General features: G+C 35.4%; 1 long non-coding RNA gene across 1 annotated transcript in view; it reads right to left on the reverse strand.

The window, feature by feature from the left end:
• Positions 1–2251: 2251 nt before the first annotated feature.
• Positions 2252–17200, reverse strand: part of LOC146999380 (uncharacterized) — a 257652-nt gene continuing 242703 nt past the window's right edge. Inside the window, exon 3 of the long non-coding RNA XR_015039649.1 lies at positions 2252–3013. This is a non-coding gene — a long non-coding RNA (uncharacterized LOC146999380). The remainder of the gene's footprint in view (positions 3014–17200) is intronic.

The raw sequence follows: 17200 nt of genomic DNA on the forward strand, positions 1-17200 counted from the left end.
TTCTTCAAAAACATTTTTGAAATATAATCTATAAAAGTTTTACCATTATCTTAAAGTAGGCTATTTCTAAGCATACTTGCAAAAAATTAGTTTTTTATTCAAAATTTCCAAAGATATACGTGAATTTACACATTGGCCCGTTTTGAAATTTGGCATATTTGTTGAAAGCGATAAAACATCAAATGTGGTTCACACACTTTTCTAAAGTTACTTGGAAGTAGAAACGATGCGAATTTTTTCCCGGTCATGCACAATGTTCAAAGGTAAGAACGAGGTGCCATTTTTTTCGTCTCCGACATAATGGAAGGGAAAGGAAAATTGATTGCCACATATTAAGAAGTTTGCCAAGTGAATTACCCTCGGCGAAAACTGAAAAAATTGTGCGAAGATAAATTTTTAAATTTCTGCCTAAATTTCGCCCCAAATTTTACAAACTTTGATATCTAAGCATACTTTGAGTCATAAAATCGAAATATGTGAAACAATTGGTATGTTATTTCAGAAAAAGTCCGATTTTGTGTCAAAATACCCACGTTAGAACAATGCTATATATAAATCTTATATATATCCTAAGTCGAGGTTTCGAGACATGAAAAATGCGATTTGAATTTTGCCTATCGGTCCAGTAGAACGGGAGAACTGTCCTCCCCTTTTTTTACGCAGTGAAATTAATATACCCAGTTGATATTATTCAGTATAATGAACCTGAGTAACTTCTTATATCCAATTTACCACCAACTTCTCAGTCAACATTGTCTGTAAGCTCAGAATCACAATTCATGCAACATTGCTAAAATCCTCATTCGGCACAGTCAAAGTCTTGACAGGGTCTCTTTAATAACCATAAGTCACAAATAGCCATCTTGCGAAGTAACTTCATAAATTCTGCTACAAATTTTAGTATTCCATACAGATTTGTGACTAGGCCTAGCGAGAACAGAATGCTCCACCAATTGAATACAAATGCTCACAGTCGTATAACAGGCGGTACAGCTACCTCGCTGGTGGTAAGTAAGTACATGTTCGGTGACAATGTATTAGGTTTAGAAGACTGACTCTAAAACACTTGCGCAGCAATCAAACATTCAATTTAAAATTGGAGTCGCGACCTGCAGCAGGGGTCGCCAAAACGTTTAGCATTTTTGATATTTCTTTACCTAAATAATTTTACAGTTACCAAATATTTTTATACAGTGCATCTGAAAATATATAAAGATAAGAGAATAGAGACAAAGAAAAAAACGAAAACGTTTCGACGCGTTTTTTTTTTATGATATTGTTTCGAAATGTACAGGCGCGGTAAGATGGCTTCCCCGTAAAGCAGTTTTAGGGCTGCCATAAACTGCTATAAAAGAATGAAACTATTCAAAATGAAGCGATAAAATCGAAAAGATAAAATTAAAAAAATAAATAAATCTGATACGAATTTTGAAAAAAATCGCTTCGAGGTGCACTGGCTCTTGTCTAGATGCACCAATATACCAAATTTTGTAGCCTTGGGTCTATTAGCTTACGCGCAGCACGAACGAAAGACACACAGACTCTTTCTTTTATTATACATGTATCGAATGTTGATCACATACAACTTACCACGCGCGTGATGGATAAATAATATGGTATATTTATGCGAAGTAAAAGTAAATTATTTAGAATAAAGTTTAATTTTCTCACGAAATTGCATTTCAAATAAGATACTCTTCTTTCATCGGGACCGGTTTCAGAAATGTATATATTTACGCTTGTGTGTATGTACGTATGCTCACATATGTTTATGAACATATGAACACTTATATGCATGCATATATACATACATTTCTAAAATCTAGTCCTTCTTAAAAGAAAGTACCCAAATTTGTTTTGAAAATCATTAACTGAGAAACTTTTAAAAAATTATTACTCAGATTTAAAATTAAAATTTTATCGTACAGACCATTAAAAAAATCTGATGTGTACACCACATGACTTCTTTGTTCGTAATATTAAATTGTACGCATTTTCCTGCATTTCATTAAACTTAGTTCCTCCAGTTTCATTAGAGATATATTTCTCATTCAATTAAATTCAGTTCTCAATTCGTGACAAGGCAAAAATACATAAAACTTCACCTTTATTAAAAATTGAAAAATATAGAAAAACATAAAACACCATGTAAGGTCCTTCACTTGAAATTCTAAGTTAATGTTGGAAGTGAGGAACCTAGGAACTGATAAGCGAATAATCGCTAGAGTTCGAAGAGAGGAAACAACAAGAGAGAAGGGTAAATAACCCTTTATTATTTCTATAAGATTTAACAAAACTCCGCCTGGGAGTGAACAAATAAAGTCCGCACTTTGGACTTGAACTTAAAAGACTAAGAATTAAACTAAAACTAAGATTAACTAAGTATAGCCAAAGCTATCAAGGTTCAATGAGAGTTGGCCCCTTAACCTATTTTACTACTAAGCTTAGCAAGGGCCTGAGTACGGCCGAGCGTAAAACAGCTTTGAGAGAGAGAGAGCGGCCAAAAAGGCAGACGCGAGTAGTTCAGAAACTCTGTTTCTCTCTCTGTCTCAGTAAGTAACTTCGTGGTTTAAATACCGCTCCTTCTCATTAAATATTCACCAAATTCGAAAACTACGTTCTGGCCGGAAGTAGTAAGTTGAAGTTAAGAATTTGACAGGAAAGGAACTTTAACTTAAAATTTAACTGTTAATAAAATTAACATAATCCTTACATAGCTTCCGACCAGACTTTAAATACTCGAAAAATAAGGTCTCAAAACGACCTTGTTTAAGACTTTAAAGTCTGAAAAACTTACATTAACTACACTCTTCCAACTTTTGCAATAACTAAATGACTTTTAAAGTTTCGTTTTTAGAGCCAACTTTACAACAATTCTAAAAGCTAGACTAAAGCTAGGAAAAATAAAAATTTACAATGCATCCTTTCTGAACATTATATCTTGACATACATCTTCTTCCTACATAGATTCTTTATTCAGCTAGACTTATTTCAGGTCTTGATCCTTCCATATCTGGAAGGAAATGTCATTAGTATTGCATTTTTACAAAACTTTACTTTAAATCCTAGCTTTACGCTTTTAATTCATCATTTGGCCCTTATGCACTTTCATTCATACTACAGATTTATTTCACCCATGCTCTCCAGCAAATGTACTGAAATGTACTTAGAGTCTTCTACGTTGTGTTACCGCGAACAAACTACCGCTACACAACACCAAACTTTGTTAAAATTTGACACACTAGACCTGCCAAGACCCCCTACACGAAAACTGTTTCCTACTGTAGTAAGCAAAATCTTATATTTTACTTTTAAACGTGTTAACTGGAGAGCTTAACATTAAACACATATATCAATATTCCATTCTTCCGTAACTCCCATACACAGAAATAAAAATTTATTTTCTATGTCCTTTTTATCTTTATGATATTTCAACACAAAGATCAAACATTTCTACATGAACATGAACATTTAAATATTTACACATCACTTTTGAATTCATTTTACATCAACAGTCATAGTTGCTTAATTACACTTTACCAAAATTTACACGAAATTTTAACTTTACGTTAACAGATTATAGTATTCCAATAGTCTTCCGACTAAACTTATTTACTTCTCGCAACTTGCGAGTTCTTAACAAAAAGTATTTAACGCTAGTAGCTTCTCGCCAAATTACTAACATAAAGATCTATGCTTACGAACATTTACAATCAAACTATCGCTATCTGCAATTTAAGTTTTCTCAACATATTTAGCAACTTATAACAATATGATATAATTTGAACTTCAAAGAAAAATTAGCAAAGAAATTTTCATTTATCTTTTTCTGTACTCCTGCATCCTGTCTTTACAGAACTGGTCAAATGTAGAAAACCTGATAACCTCCACTCTTCTTCTCGATGTTCGATGTTCCGTTCCATTCAGTTCCAGTGCTCTCCTTTTCTTACTTTATGTAGGAATCTGGGACTCTTCCGGGCAGGTTGTGGATTCTGGAATGCCAATTTCCTTTTTGACTCCGGTGGGGCTCTCCGTCCTTCATGGTCTTTGAATCTTCTCTTGGCCCTTCTAACATGTTGCTCCGGCACGGTTGTGTCTACAGGTCTTTTCTGGCTTTTCCGTCTCCACGCTGGTCCTCCTTGGGTCTGCCTTGTAGTTGTTGATGCTGGAAACTGTGCTATACTTTTAGTTTTAATTCGACGTTGAATTTTCTCCTTTCCTGGAACCTTGTCAGCAGGCCTCCCTCGTGTGGTCGATGGCACTTGAGTTTTTGCCGCCTCGTCGATTGTGACTCGTTGATCTGTCGGCGCTAACTTTCTCCTTTCCTGTGCGCTTGTAGCCATACTGGTATGGGTTTTCCTGGTCGACATTTGCTGGCTCTGCTTTCTTTTTTGCGTTTGGGGACTCGAGCTGTACTCCAGAGCTGGTGGGCTTCTCTCCTTACTTCCAGGATCCTGTAATAAATCCTGCAATATTTTAAAGTCAGTGCGGCTGTAATAAGGTTTTAACTGATCGATATTTGCCACCAGTTGTTGGCCATTTTCGGCCTTTAAATAAAACGTGGCTTCTCTTATTCTTTCCACCATGTACGGCCCTTCAAACCTGGGCTCAAACTTCGCCACTCTGTTTTCTGGTGCCGAGAATAACGAATATTTCAACTTAAGCACTTTTTGTCTCACTTTATATTCCAATTCCCTTCTATTTCTATCGTAATAAATCTTTTGTTTTTGTCTTGCTATATCAGAATTTTTTAATTGCTTCGTCAATAATTTTTTGAACGTCTTTTAACTTAAATTCTTCTTGTCGCTGTTGTACAAAGAATAGCTTATCCAACGGCGTTATGATTTTTCTTCCTAAAAATAACTCCGCGGGGGTTTACTGCGTAGTATCGTGCTTTGCGGTTCTCAAGGCAAAACCTAACTCATTGACAAAGCTGTTCCAGCGGTCATGAAAGTTTTTCATATATACCCTGATAATTTTTACGATATTCTTATTTACGCGTTCCGCTATATTCGACTGCGGTCTATATGGTACCATTTTTAGATGGCGTATGCCAAGTCCTGTGCACAAATTTTTAAATATACTACTAACAAACTGTTTTCCATTATCTGATATTACTTTTAGTGGGGCCCCGTATTTTAATATATATTTATTTAAGAAAGAATCTGCGACTATTTTAGCTGAAGCTCGTTTAAGAGGGACTATTTCTACCCATTTTGAAAAATGGTCAACGATTGTTAAAAGATATCTGTATTTATTTATTTTTGTCCTAGGGTAGGGTCCTAGCAAATCTATTCCAACTATTTTGTTTGGAAAAGTGGTCTTTATGTTTTTTAAATACCCGGCCGGGCTGTAATTAACATCGTTTATTAATTGGCACATATGGCACGACTTAACATACGCCGTAACAACTTTCTGTAATTGCGGAAAATAAACCGCTTCGCGTACCCTCTTTAGTGTTTTTCGTATCCCGAAATGTGCTGCAGAAGGTAGATCGTGCAACTCCTCTAAGATACTTAAACGTAGACTCGCTGGGATTACTGGTCGGTATTCCTGATTTTCGTAAGTTACCTTTGTGTAAAATAACAATTTGTCGATTATTTCGTAATGCTGTGCCCTATTGCGAATAGCCGTTAAATCTATATGTTCAAATTTTTCAGGGTCTTCCAAGTATGCGTAAATATCTTTAAACTCTGGGTCCTTTTTTAATTCTTCGATTATCGTTTCACGGGACTCAATAACTCTTGAGGTGAGCATGGCACACTTGATTGTGTTTTCCTCTTCATCAATTTTTATTCGCGAAAGGGCATCGGCGACCAAGTTTTCCTTTCCCGGAGTATGTTTTATAATTAAGTTGAACTCTTGTAATTTTAAAGTCCAACGTATCAAGCGAGGCGATAAATTTTTTCCTGAATACAAGCGACCCACTGCCGCATGATCTGAGTAGACCGTTATCGGTGAACTTCCGAAGTAGACCCGAAAGTTCTGAACTGCTAATAATACAGCGAGCGTTTCTCGCTCAGTAGCGGAATAGTTCCTTTGCGTAGCATTCAAAGTTTTCGAAAAGAAAGCTATAGGTTGCCCATTTTGGGAGAGCACCGCTCCAACTGCATAATCGGATGCATCCGCTGAAATTTCTTGACCTTGCTCGCCTTCTGGGAATTTAAGGACTCGGGCATTGATTAGGGCATTCTTTAATTGTTCAAACGCGGTGTTCGCTTCGGCTGTCCAAGAAAATCTACTTTTCTTTCTTTTTAGCACTAGAAGAGGCTCAACTATTTTCGAAAAGTCTTTTATAAACATTCTATTATAGGAACATAAGCCCAAAAATGAAGACAATTTCTTAGCCGTATTTGGGGGAGGATAACTTTTAATTAATTTTTGAATCATCAGTCTATATTCCCTTATTCGAGATTTTGTACCCAAGGTATCGTAATTCCTTCGCCGCAAACTTGCATTTTCTTACATTTATTTTGAAACCGGCCTCGTTAAGTAAGGCAAAAACTTCTTCCAAATGTTTCAAATGTTCTTCTAATGTTTCGCTGGTAACTATGATATCGTCCAGATAAATAATTGTACTTGTACCTAAAACTGGCTTCAAGACTATGTCCATAGCTTTTTAGAACGTAGCTGGCGCTCCACTTAAACCAAAGGGCATTCTTAAAAGGGCATAGACGCCTGATTTTGTAATGAACGCGGTCTTCTGGTCATCCTCCGGCTTAACGGCGATTTGGAAGTAACCCGAAGTGAGGTCTAGGGTTGTCTTGAATTTAGTGGAGCGAATGTTTCTGATGATTTCATCAATTATTGGTAGGGGATATGTGGGATATTTTGTTATACTGTTTAACTTACGATAATCAACTGCAAACCTATACGCGTCCGGGTGTTCAGGCGGTAGCCCGTTTTTTTTTCTACAAAGGACCACCGGACTTGCGTAAGGGCTCGTGCTTGGTACAATTATTTTATTCTTTAACATAGTTTTTATATGGGTTTCCAAAATTTCTTCTTTTACTTTATCGTACCGTTAAGGTTTTGACCGGACTGGAGGGGCATTCCCAGTGTCTATGGAATAACTAACTACCTGACAAGACCCAGGTTTTTCGTTAAACAAAGAATTACATTTTCTTACCAATTCTTCAATCTTCTTTTTCTCTTCTAAATTCAAATGTTCTAGATTCAATTCCGGTATGGAAACTTCACCTTCCTGTACCGGGTCCATGTGCACCTGAAACGTAGAATTCTGAAAATTAAGATTTGCGCCGGATGCGCGTAAAAAATCGATCTCCAATATCACTGATGTGAGTAAATTTTTCACGACTAAAAAATTAATTTTTAGGACCTCGTTTTTAATCTCAACATGCAGTGCGGTTTTCCCCAAACATACGCACTGTTTGCCTTGGGCGGCAATTACTTTCTGTCCCGTGGCTTTAAACAGTCTTTAACGACGAAAATGTTTTTTGAAAAAATTTTCCGATAGGAATGAACATTGTGCCCCTGTGTCCAGAAGTGCAGTGGTTGGTACATTATTTACCAAACTCTGTATCTCCAGCATAGCAAGATTTTGAATTACAACTGTATTTAAACAAATTTCTGAGGGGTCTTCTGTCCCACTCGGTGACCGTTGCCCCTTCTCGATCACCGGTTTGCGTTTAAAGTCTGGTTTCCTGCCCCCTCTTTTCTCTGATTTTTATATTCTCCGCCCTTAGACTTATCTGCGCTGTTGGTATTAAACTTTTCACTTTTTTCCCGTCTGCCGATATGCCTTGTACTGAACTTGTGGTTTCTTTTGGGGAGTAAATCTTGAGTACTGGCTAAACGGACTTGCACGCGCTTTCTCTGCGTTTCGTCTACTTTGAAATTTCATTGCAAGCTGGATCAGAATTTCCAACGTTTGCGGATTACGCACTTCTAGAAAATCTTGCGCTGACGATAGAAGACGTGGCAGAATTATTTCAATAATTTCTTTATCGGGCTTTTTCCCGTATAATAGATTAAAGATATGAATTTTTCTTAAAATGAACTCTGACAAATCCTCGAAACCGCCTTGGTATTTACTATACAATACTGATTCAAGCTTCGCACGATCTTTAACAACTGGAAATGCTTTTATTAATGCAGATTTAAAATTTTCCCAGTTATATGATTCAGATCCAGGGTTCCCCAACAAGAACTTTCCTATACTCTTCTGCCAGCTAAGAGCTTGATCTTTTAAGGCTGTCGTAGCGATGATCACTTTTTGTAGCTGATTCACAGGGTGTAAGGTGAAATGTAGGTCTAGTTGCTCCAAAAATGTCAGGACTGAGCCCTTGCCATCGAAAGTAGCTGTCGGTTTCATGGCTGCATGCAGCGTTTCCACGAGGAAACCAAACCCTTCTACTATATTCGTGGATGTTGTAAGGACCTGAAAGGTCGGAGGTGTCAACGTAAACTTCCCGGACTCTAACGACATGATCCGTTTAGAATTCTTTTCGAGCGCCAATTGTAAGGTCCCTCACTTGAAATTCTAAGTTAATGTTAGAAGTGAGGAAAACAAAATTAAGCTTATTATAAGTTCCTAGGTTCCTCACTTCTAATTGATAAGCGAATAATTGCTAGAGTTCGAAGACAGGAAACAACAGGAGAGAAGGGTAAATAACCCTTTATTATTTCTATAAGATTTAACAAAACTCCGCCTGGGAGTGAACAAATAAAGTCCGCACTTTGGACTTGAACTTAAAAGACTAAGAATTAAACTAAAACTAAGATTAACTGAGTATAGCCAAAGCTATCAAGGTTCAATGAGAGTTGGCCCCTTAACCTATTTTACTACTAAGCTTAGCAAGGGCCTGAGTACGGCCGAGCGTAAAAGAGCTTTGAGAGAGAGAGAGCGGCCAAAAAGGCAGACGCGTGTAGTTCAGAAACTCTGTTTCTCTCTCTGTCTCGGTAAGTAACTTCGTGGTTTAAATACCGCTCCTTCTCATTAAATATTCATCAAATTCCAAAACTACGTTCTGGCCGGAAGTACTAAGTTGAAGTTAAGAATTTGACAGGAAAGGAACTTTAACTTAAAATTAACATAATCCTTACAACCAAATGCAGTTAAAACAATTAAAAATAAAATTTCTGCAATTCAAAGAAGAGTTTCTACGCAAAAACAAACAATTCGGCCTGCGAGCAACAAGGTAGATTTTTTGGTGCACGAAACGGAAAGTTTGCTTTTGGTCTCACTCGGCAAAAAGATACTGAAGGCGCAGAAATAATTCACTATTCTGCTCAAATGTAAACAAGTTCCAAATGTACACAAATATGGCTGCTATAGTAAGACAAATTAAGCTTATCCGCATTTAAAGAATATTTAAATTGTGGCTAATTCTACAACTATTGCATGCATATTAATTAAAGGCATAAAAATCTTAAACGGAAGGTAAAAACAACTTAATCCATTTTAATGCAAAAAAATGGGTATTTTACCAACATATAAATATAATAATGAAAAATACTGAGCTCACTGAGACAAGTAACACAGTCAGTATACATATATTTATATAATTTTGATTGCAACCAAATAGGCTGGTCCACAACTACATGTTGTGATCAACAATACAAACAGCAACAGTCTTGCACAGGTCCTATATACAAAGTTTCAACGTTTTGAGGCTACTCGTTTTGGAGTTATGCGAGATACGTACATGCATACGTACGTATGTACGTAGAGGCGCCACAAAAATATCTCTTCTGAATCCATTTTAAATCAGTTTTATAATTCGTTTGGGAAAAAAGTGTTCTTTATTCTGCCCTTACATACAGATGTCACATCGTTAAATTACGTTTGATAGCGTTCAAATTGGATATTTTCGTTGAGATATTGTAGAGACATTAGGCATTTTTTGGAAGCAAGAGAAATGAAAAATTAGCAACGCTTTCACCGGGAATCGAACCTCGGACCTTTGGAATTCGCGCCCAGCGTGGAGACCACCGCACCACGAAGGCACGGTAAGAAAGCGGAAGAAATATATTACATACTCCCCCTCTTAAACGGCTACTGGTGTTTTTAGGAGACCCAGTCGCCAAATCCTGGTTGTGGAGAGTCATCATCCACCACCCTTTTAGTTCGGGGGCCACTGTAGAGACACAAGATATTTTTTTGGAAGCAGGAAAGACGAAAAATGAGCAAACGCCTTAGCCAGGAATCGAACAACGGACCTCTGGATATGCGCCCAGCATGCAGACCACTACACCACGAAGGCATGCCAAGAAGATTGCAGAAATACCTTATAATTTGACACCGGAAAATTTTCGGAATCACAATACTTCTTTTACTTCGTACAAGGAAGTAAAAAAAGGAATTTTAGTCATAACTTCCATTTTCGTTTTGAGTTTTCGTCTAGAATTGCCCATATAAAAAGGTAAGCACAAAATAAAACAATAACAACTTTCCCCCTAAGAGTATTAAATTTGAATTACAATTACCATCCTATTTTATCTCTCAGAACAACTGCCCCATAACAGAAAATGACTTTTCTCTGATGTTCGTAATCCGAAAGACATGGCGGCCAAAGAAGTAGAAACGCACACAGATCCAATTGAATCTGCAAACAAATTTATCTGCACTTTTGCCATCCACCTTCCATTTCATTTTCGTCTGTATTTTCCTTTTTTTTTTGGTCCGTACACTGCTGATCGTCGCTAGGTGACCTCTTGCAACCGAGGTGGGGAAGAGAGGTAAGCAAATTGGATGTGCCCAGCAGATGTCCAAGACATTTGCTGAACTTTTAAGAATAAAAGAACGGAAGAAGGAAAAAAGCTCCGAGGCGAAGAAATTCGCCAAGAATTCCATTTTACCAGGATAAATCATAAATAGAATAAAAGAATATCTTATTTTTATTTTTCTGTCATTTTACGAATTCAAATAGAACTATGTTATATAATGCAGTGCATTCCAAAAATTTAATATCATTAGTTAAAAGTCGTTCTTCTTATTAAAGAAAATACTTGTTTGTCTTCCCACATAGGTTTGTGATGAAGAGAATATTTTACACACTTATGATACACACTCTTTTTAGAAATACTGCTTTTCTCTCACGGGTACAGCGATAGAATAACTAAAGCCGCTGAATGCGGGTAGTTCGACCCGATTTTAATTTCAGCACACAAGTTGGTTACGTAGATGTTTTAGTAGTTTAGTAGCTCGTGTAATATATATATGAATTAGTTTCTTTAGGATATCCTCCATAAGTGCAGTTCTTTTCTTATATAAGTAGCTGTCGTGTGGTTTTTCATATTTAAATTAATTCAAATTGTAGTTATTAGGCTATTTTGATGCTAGAGACGTGATAAATGAGCAGGGCCCGCTCGAACCCTGGAACTCTCGAATACTCGCCGACTGTGCTAACCGTTACACCACGAATTCACACAGAAAAGAGGGAGAAAATACCGTATCCGTATCGTATCCTATTTTTGATTTTTGGTTTCGGCCCTAATAAGGGTCTTTACCAAAGTAATTTTCATATTCTAAATAGAAATCCTAATAAAAAATCAGATCCCCGTGCGATAACGGGAGAAAATACCTTATATATTCTCCCTTTTAAAGGGCGACTGAGAATTTGGGGACCAAATCGCCTGGTGGTGAAGAATCATCATGCACCATTTTTTTTTAGTTCGGGCGCCACTGTAGAGTGATTAGGATTTTTTTAAGCAGGTGATGTGAAAAACAAGCAATGCCCTCGCCGGGACTCGAACCTGGACCTCTCGAATACGCGCCGAGGGTGCTACTGTTACATCACGAAAGCATGCAGAAAGGAGAGAGAAAATACCTCATAAAATTACTTCAAATGGCATATTTTGGGACTTTTACATGAAATAAAATATAAACATCAACTTTTAACGCCAACTTTCTTAAGTAAGGCAGAAAATTTAATTATGCTGTCAGAAACATTTTCTTATTAGTTATGTAATTATTAATTTTATTTAGAATGACATATGTTTTAACTGCTTTGCACTTTTTACAAGCGATGTACTGTTTATATTTCGAGACATTAATTTTAAATGTTATGTCATGCGGAATTATAAAATATTTCAAGATATGCACTTAGGGACGTAGTAAGGCAATTTAACATTCTAATGTAACTGAACATGAAAATCTGAAAGGCCACACAATTACTGTTAATAATGAATATTTTGGAATATTTAAAACGACAAAGATAAGTACGAAAATTATCGTATGTCTATAGCAAAATTTAGCACTAATCTCAGTACTTAAGTATTAACGCAACTACCTTGAAGCAGTTTTGCAATTTTTTACAGATGAAAAGGTAAATTTTCTCATCCTTATTACCATCTGAATTCTTAAGATTTTGCCACGGGAAGTTGGTTAATTTATTTATTAGGTTAATTAATATTTGTGCTAAGGGATATTGTTTAGTTCGTAGTAATTTGTTTTATACATGTAATACATTTTTATTGAATTTTTTTTTTTTTTTTGATAAAGTTGTTTTCCAGGGTAAAATTCTGTGCAGTTTTTAAATTTCATGTTTGGTGTTCCCTTTAGGCAGTTCCCGATACACATAAAACCCAGACGTAAGCGGCTAGTCTATATTATATATAGTAATATTTGGTATTTTTAGAATATATTATATGTATAAAATAATATTATACGTAAAGTATATTATACATAAAAGTAAGTAATAAAGTGAAATTATATAAGTATATTTACGTATAAAATAATATTTGGGGTTTTTTAGAAAAAGTAATATTTGGTGTTCGAACCAAATATTCCTGAACAGTTATTAACAAACTGCGGTTCCTAAAACTTTGCGACACGTAAATGATCCCATCGTATTGCCGTCCTGTTGTCATGGTGACAGGGGACTGGCTGCCGTAGCCGTGGGGCTGCGTTCGAGTCTCGGAGAAGGCACTTTTGTTCGTAAACTGGAAAGATACGTGAGAATGTCTTTGATACATAAGAACACTTAAAATACTGTCAAACCGAAAGTCCTGTCAAGAGATTGTGGGTATGGTGAAGAACGGGGGTGAAAGATTCCAGGAGATTCTTTTTCAAAATTTGTGAGGGAAAGGAGGGGTCATCTGAAACATTCCAAACACCATAAGGAGTAAATCTTTGTATCTTGGCCATGATAAAACGCATGGACTTGTCTTGGGTGTAGATCCAAATGAGTAGCATTACGAAAAAGAAACTAGTCATAGACTTTTCTTCCGTTATGGAATTTAGAAAGATAAAATTCAATCTTTTATTATTAAACATGACACCATGCAAGTATTAGTTATTGTTGTTTGTTTTGTTATTGTTAGATCAATACCTACTGCATATTTGAACTCAAATCAGATTTATTATAAATTATAAGTTCTATTACGATACCAGATAACATGGGAAACGTATAACAATTAATATAGTTGCACTGGGACAGCTGTATATCTCCCGTTCTACTGGGTCGATTCACAAAATTCAAATTGCCCTTTTCATGTCTCGAACTTAGGATATATATTAGATTTATATATAGCATTGTTCTAACAAAGGTATTTTGACACAAAATCGGTCTTTTTCTGAAATAACTTACCATTCTTTTTCCATATTTCGATTCTACGACTGAAATTATGCTTAGATATTAAATTTTGTAAAATTTGGTACGGCATTTACTGATAAATTCAAAAATTTATCTTGGCCCAATTTTTTTTAGTTTCCGCCAAGAATAATTCACTTGGCGAATTTCTTAATAATATATGGCAACCAGTTTTTCTTTCCCTTCCATTATTCAGGAGCGGAAAAAAAGGCACCTCGTTTCTATCTTTTTACATTGAGCATGAGCGGAAAAAAAGCCCAGCGTTTTTACTTCCAAATAATTTTAGCAAAGTGTCTAAACCACATTTGATGTTTTATCGCTTTCAACAAATATGCCAAATTTCAAATACGCGCCAATATATAAATCCGCGTATATCTTCGGAAAATTTTAATACGAAACTGTAATTTGTTGCAGATATGCTTAGAAATACGTCTACTTTATGATCATGGTAAACATTTTATAGATTATAATTCAAAATGTTTTATGAAAAATTTAAAAATACAAATTTAAAAATAAATCATTAAAAACGGGTGAATTTCATTTGGAATTAATCTAAATTTCGAAACGTGAAAGGAAGAATCAAATAAGTTTAATAAAAAAAAGAGATAGAATAGAAGAGAAACACGCCAATGTGAAAATCAAAATCGTAATAACAACCTTGTATTTAGCGTACATATATTAAAACACTCAATAGATTTCCAGGGCAGCTAACGGTCCCTCTTCATCAGAAGAACAAAATTATTAGAAAGGGAAAATCTTTTTTCTTCGCAATTATGCTACAGCAGCAAAATCACAAAATTTTTAATAGCAGAGTATGCTAAGAGTTCCAAAGCAGTGTTAAAAGTTAGCATACATTTTTCTATCCTTTTCAGGCTTTTCTCAGGTTATCATATCAATGTTCAACTTTCTTAATAAGATGGCTTACTAATCTTTTTTTCGCGTTTTTATTATTGTTTGTCACATTACCTCCTCAGACTGTAATTAGCCGAGATATTAATTAAAAACTCTAAAAACGCTAATCTTCGAACTCATTTTTCCGAGTGACAAAAGTCTCGCACGCTGGAGATGAAAATCTGCTTTATTTCGAAAAGCGTTGCCCTCTCGCATTCAAAACGTAGAGTTTCTTAATAAAAAATTTTTTAATTTTACAAAATATAAAATAAAAATAGCATTGCCAAATATTAAATGTATTATTCCCGATTCCAAAATTTCCAGGAAAGACATTTGTATAAGCTTTAATCAGCCGAGATATTAATTAAATTCTCTGAAAACGCTAATTTTAGCACTCGTTTTTCCGAGTGGCAAAAGCCTCGCGAGCTGGAAATAAAAATCTGCTTTATTTTGAAAAGCGTTGCCAATGCTCGCTTTCAAATCGTACAGTTCGTTAATAAAAATTTTTTAAAATATGAAATAAATATTATTCATTTAAATATATTACGTCCTTCTGTGAAAATATTGGGTTCTTGTAATTCAGTAGATCACGAATTAAACGCATTTTTATTATTTGAAACAGTCCGATTCAAAATTTAAAAAAACGAATTCTCTTGAGAACTGCATCTGTTACTTTCACTAGCTTAGTTTTTTAAACCACAACCGACGAATTTAATTTTAAAGATAAATTTAGGAGATATAACTCGATACAATCAATAAATTTGATTAAATCCGATTTGAAATTAATTATTTTATTAATTTCCGATTTAATTAAATTTATTAAAGTTTACTAAACTTATTTATTTCCGATTTAAATCAATTAATTTATTAATTTCTGATTTAATTAAATTTATTAAAATTTACTAAATTTATTTATTTTCGATTTGAAATTAAAAAATTTCAAAGACAAATTCGAAGAAATAAAAACATTTCTCCGAATGGCAGAAACAGACTCGAATAAAAGTGAAACGACGCATTTATGGTGATCCGACGTATATGGTGATACATTTCCAGACTAAAGGTCCCTTTCGGACTAAAACATGCATTACGATTTTTAAAATATTTTATTCTGTTGTACTTCTGCCAGATTTGAGGACCAGAATTCAGGAATTTAGTTTATTGTTGTTATTACTTATACTTACTTGTGTGAAAGTAACATCAGCCCAAATCCACGAAATTCCTCGCGGCAAGGAGCGCAAGATTACGCCTGCCGTTGGCAACAGCCTTAAGCACCTTTCAGGTGACAGTGCGATTTTGCTCAGTTCCACCCCCAATTTTGATGGAGAGCATCCCGGGGGGGCGGACGGGTTCGAAGGTCTCCCACACCTCTCTCCTTCCACCAGACCACACGAGGAGACATTTGGCTCGCCACATATTTAGAGTGCCGCCGTGCTGCACTGACAGTATACATTTACAAACATCCATGTCTTCTCCGATATTCGAACCCGGGTCTTTAGGCACGACAGTCAGGCAGGCTAATCACTATATCGGTTAGGCGGCCCAACACCTCTTCACCTCAGAGGCATGAATGCAATCAAAATTACTTTATTATAAATGTACTATTAAGTATGCGTATTTAGTTGTATATGCCTTTGTATATGTACGATTATGTGCTATGTACCTTATTTGTAATATGCCATTACATGTAATATGTTGTAATTTAATTGCAACATGGAGTCTGATCTAAAGTTTTATTGTATAGCAGGGTTTCTCATACTGTGGGTCGCGACCCCCAAGGAAGTCGTCGTGGGACCTGCAGCACAGGGTTGCAAAAAAATTTAGCTGTTTCCATATTTCTTTAACTTACAATAATTTTACAATTACCAAATATTTTTACACAATGTATCCGAAAATAGATAAAGGCAAGACACACATAATGCTATGGACACACATAAAGAGGTGTGCAAACTGCTAAGGACACGAAGTTACGATGTATCGAAGTGGACAAGTGTTTACGTGAACAATGAACTTTACAAAAGTGTACTTAGAATTTATCAAAAGTTAACTTAGAATCCAATTTATATGAACATAGAATAGTATACACTAGGAGTTCTTAAACTGTTGGTCGCGATCCCCAAGGGGGTAGCGGTACCTGCAACAAGGGGTTGCCAAAAATTTTAGCAGTTTTGATATTTCTTTAACTTATTATAATAATTTTACAATAACAATTTTGTTTTTAGAATGTATCTGAAAATAGATAAAGATAAGGCAATACGTTCATTTTCCTGCTTTGTACGTGACGCTATCATTTCGTCCGTTACTTATTTAAAGTTTTCACATTGTTGTATGTCTTAAAACTAGAAATTAAAGTTAATGATCTAATACTGAAAATATTGACAGCTTCACTCACGCGTGTGTTGGATTTGCGCAATACTTATGGACTCCCACAAAATTTTTGTAAATATTATGGGGTCCTGGAGGTCGCGAAAGAGTCTCAGTGATAAAAAAGGGGTCGCGACTGAAAAACGTTTCAGAAACCCTGATCTATTTCATATTTTGTCAATTCAAGAATTTTTGGTTAACAAACTCGACGATTTCAATAGCAACACTGTACAGGAGGAAAAAAAAACATTTTCATCTCCAGCGCCAGAGACATTGTATCGGAAATTCTAAAGATACGCTCATTTTAAAATTATTTGGCGATATTTTATAGTTTGAGTACGTAGAAAATGATATTTAATAAGTAAAGTTAACACACAAAACGTTCAAAACTC

Source organism: Stegodyphus dumicola, chromosome 1 (assembly GCF_044657685.1).
Source record: "Stegodyphus dumicola isolate Sdum_Otavi_A_Nest chromosome 1, ASM4465768v1".
Lineage (NCBI taxonomy): Eukaryota > Metazoa > Arthropoda > Arachnida > Araneae > Eresidae > Stegodyphus > Stegodyphus dumicola.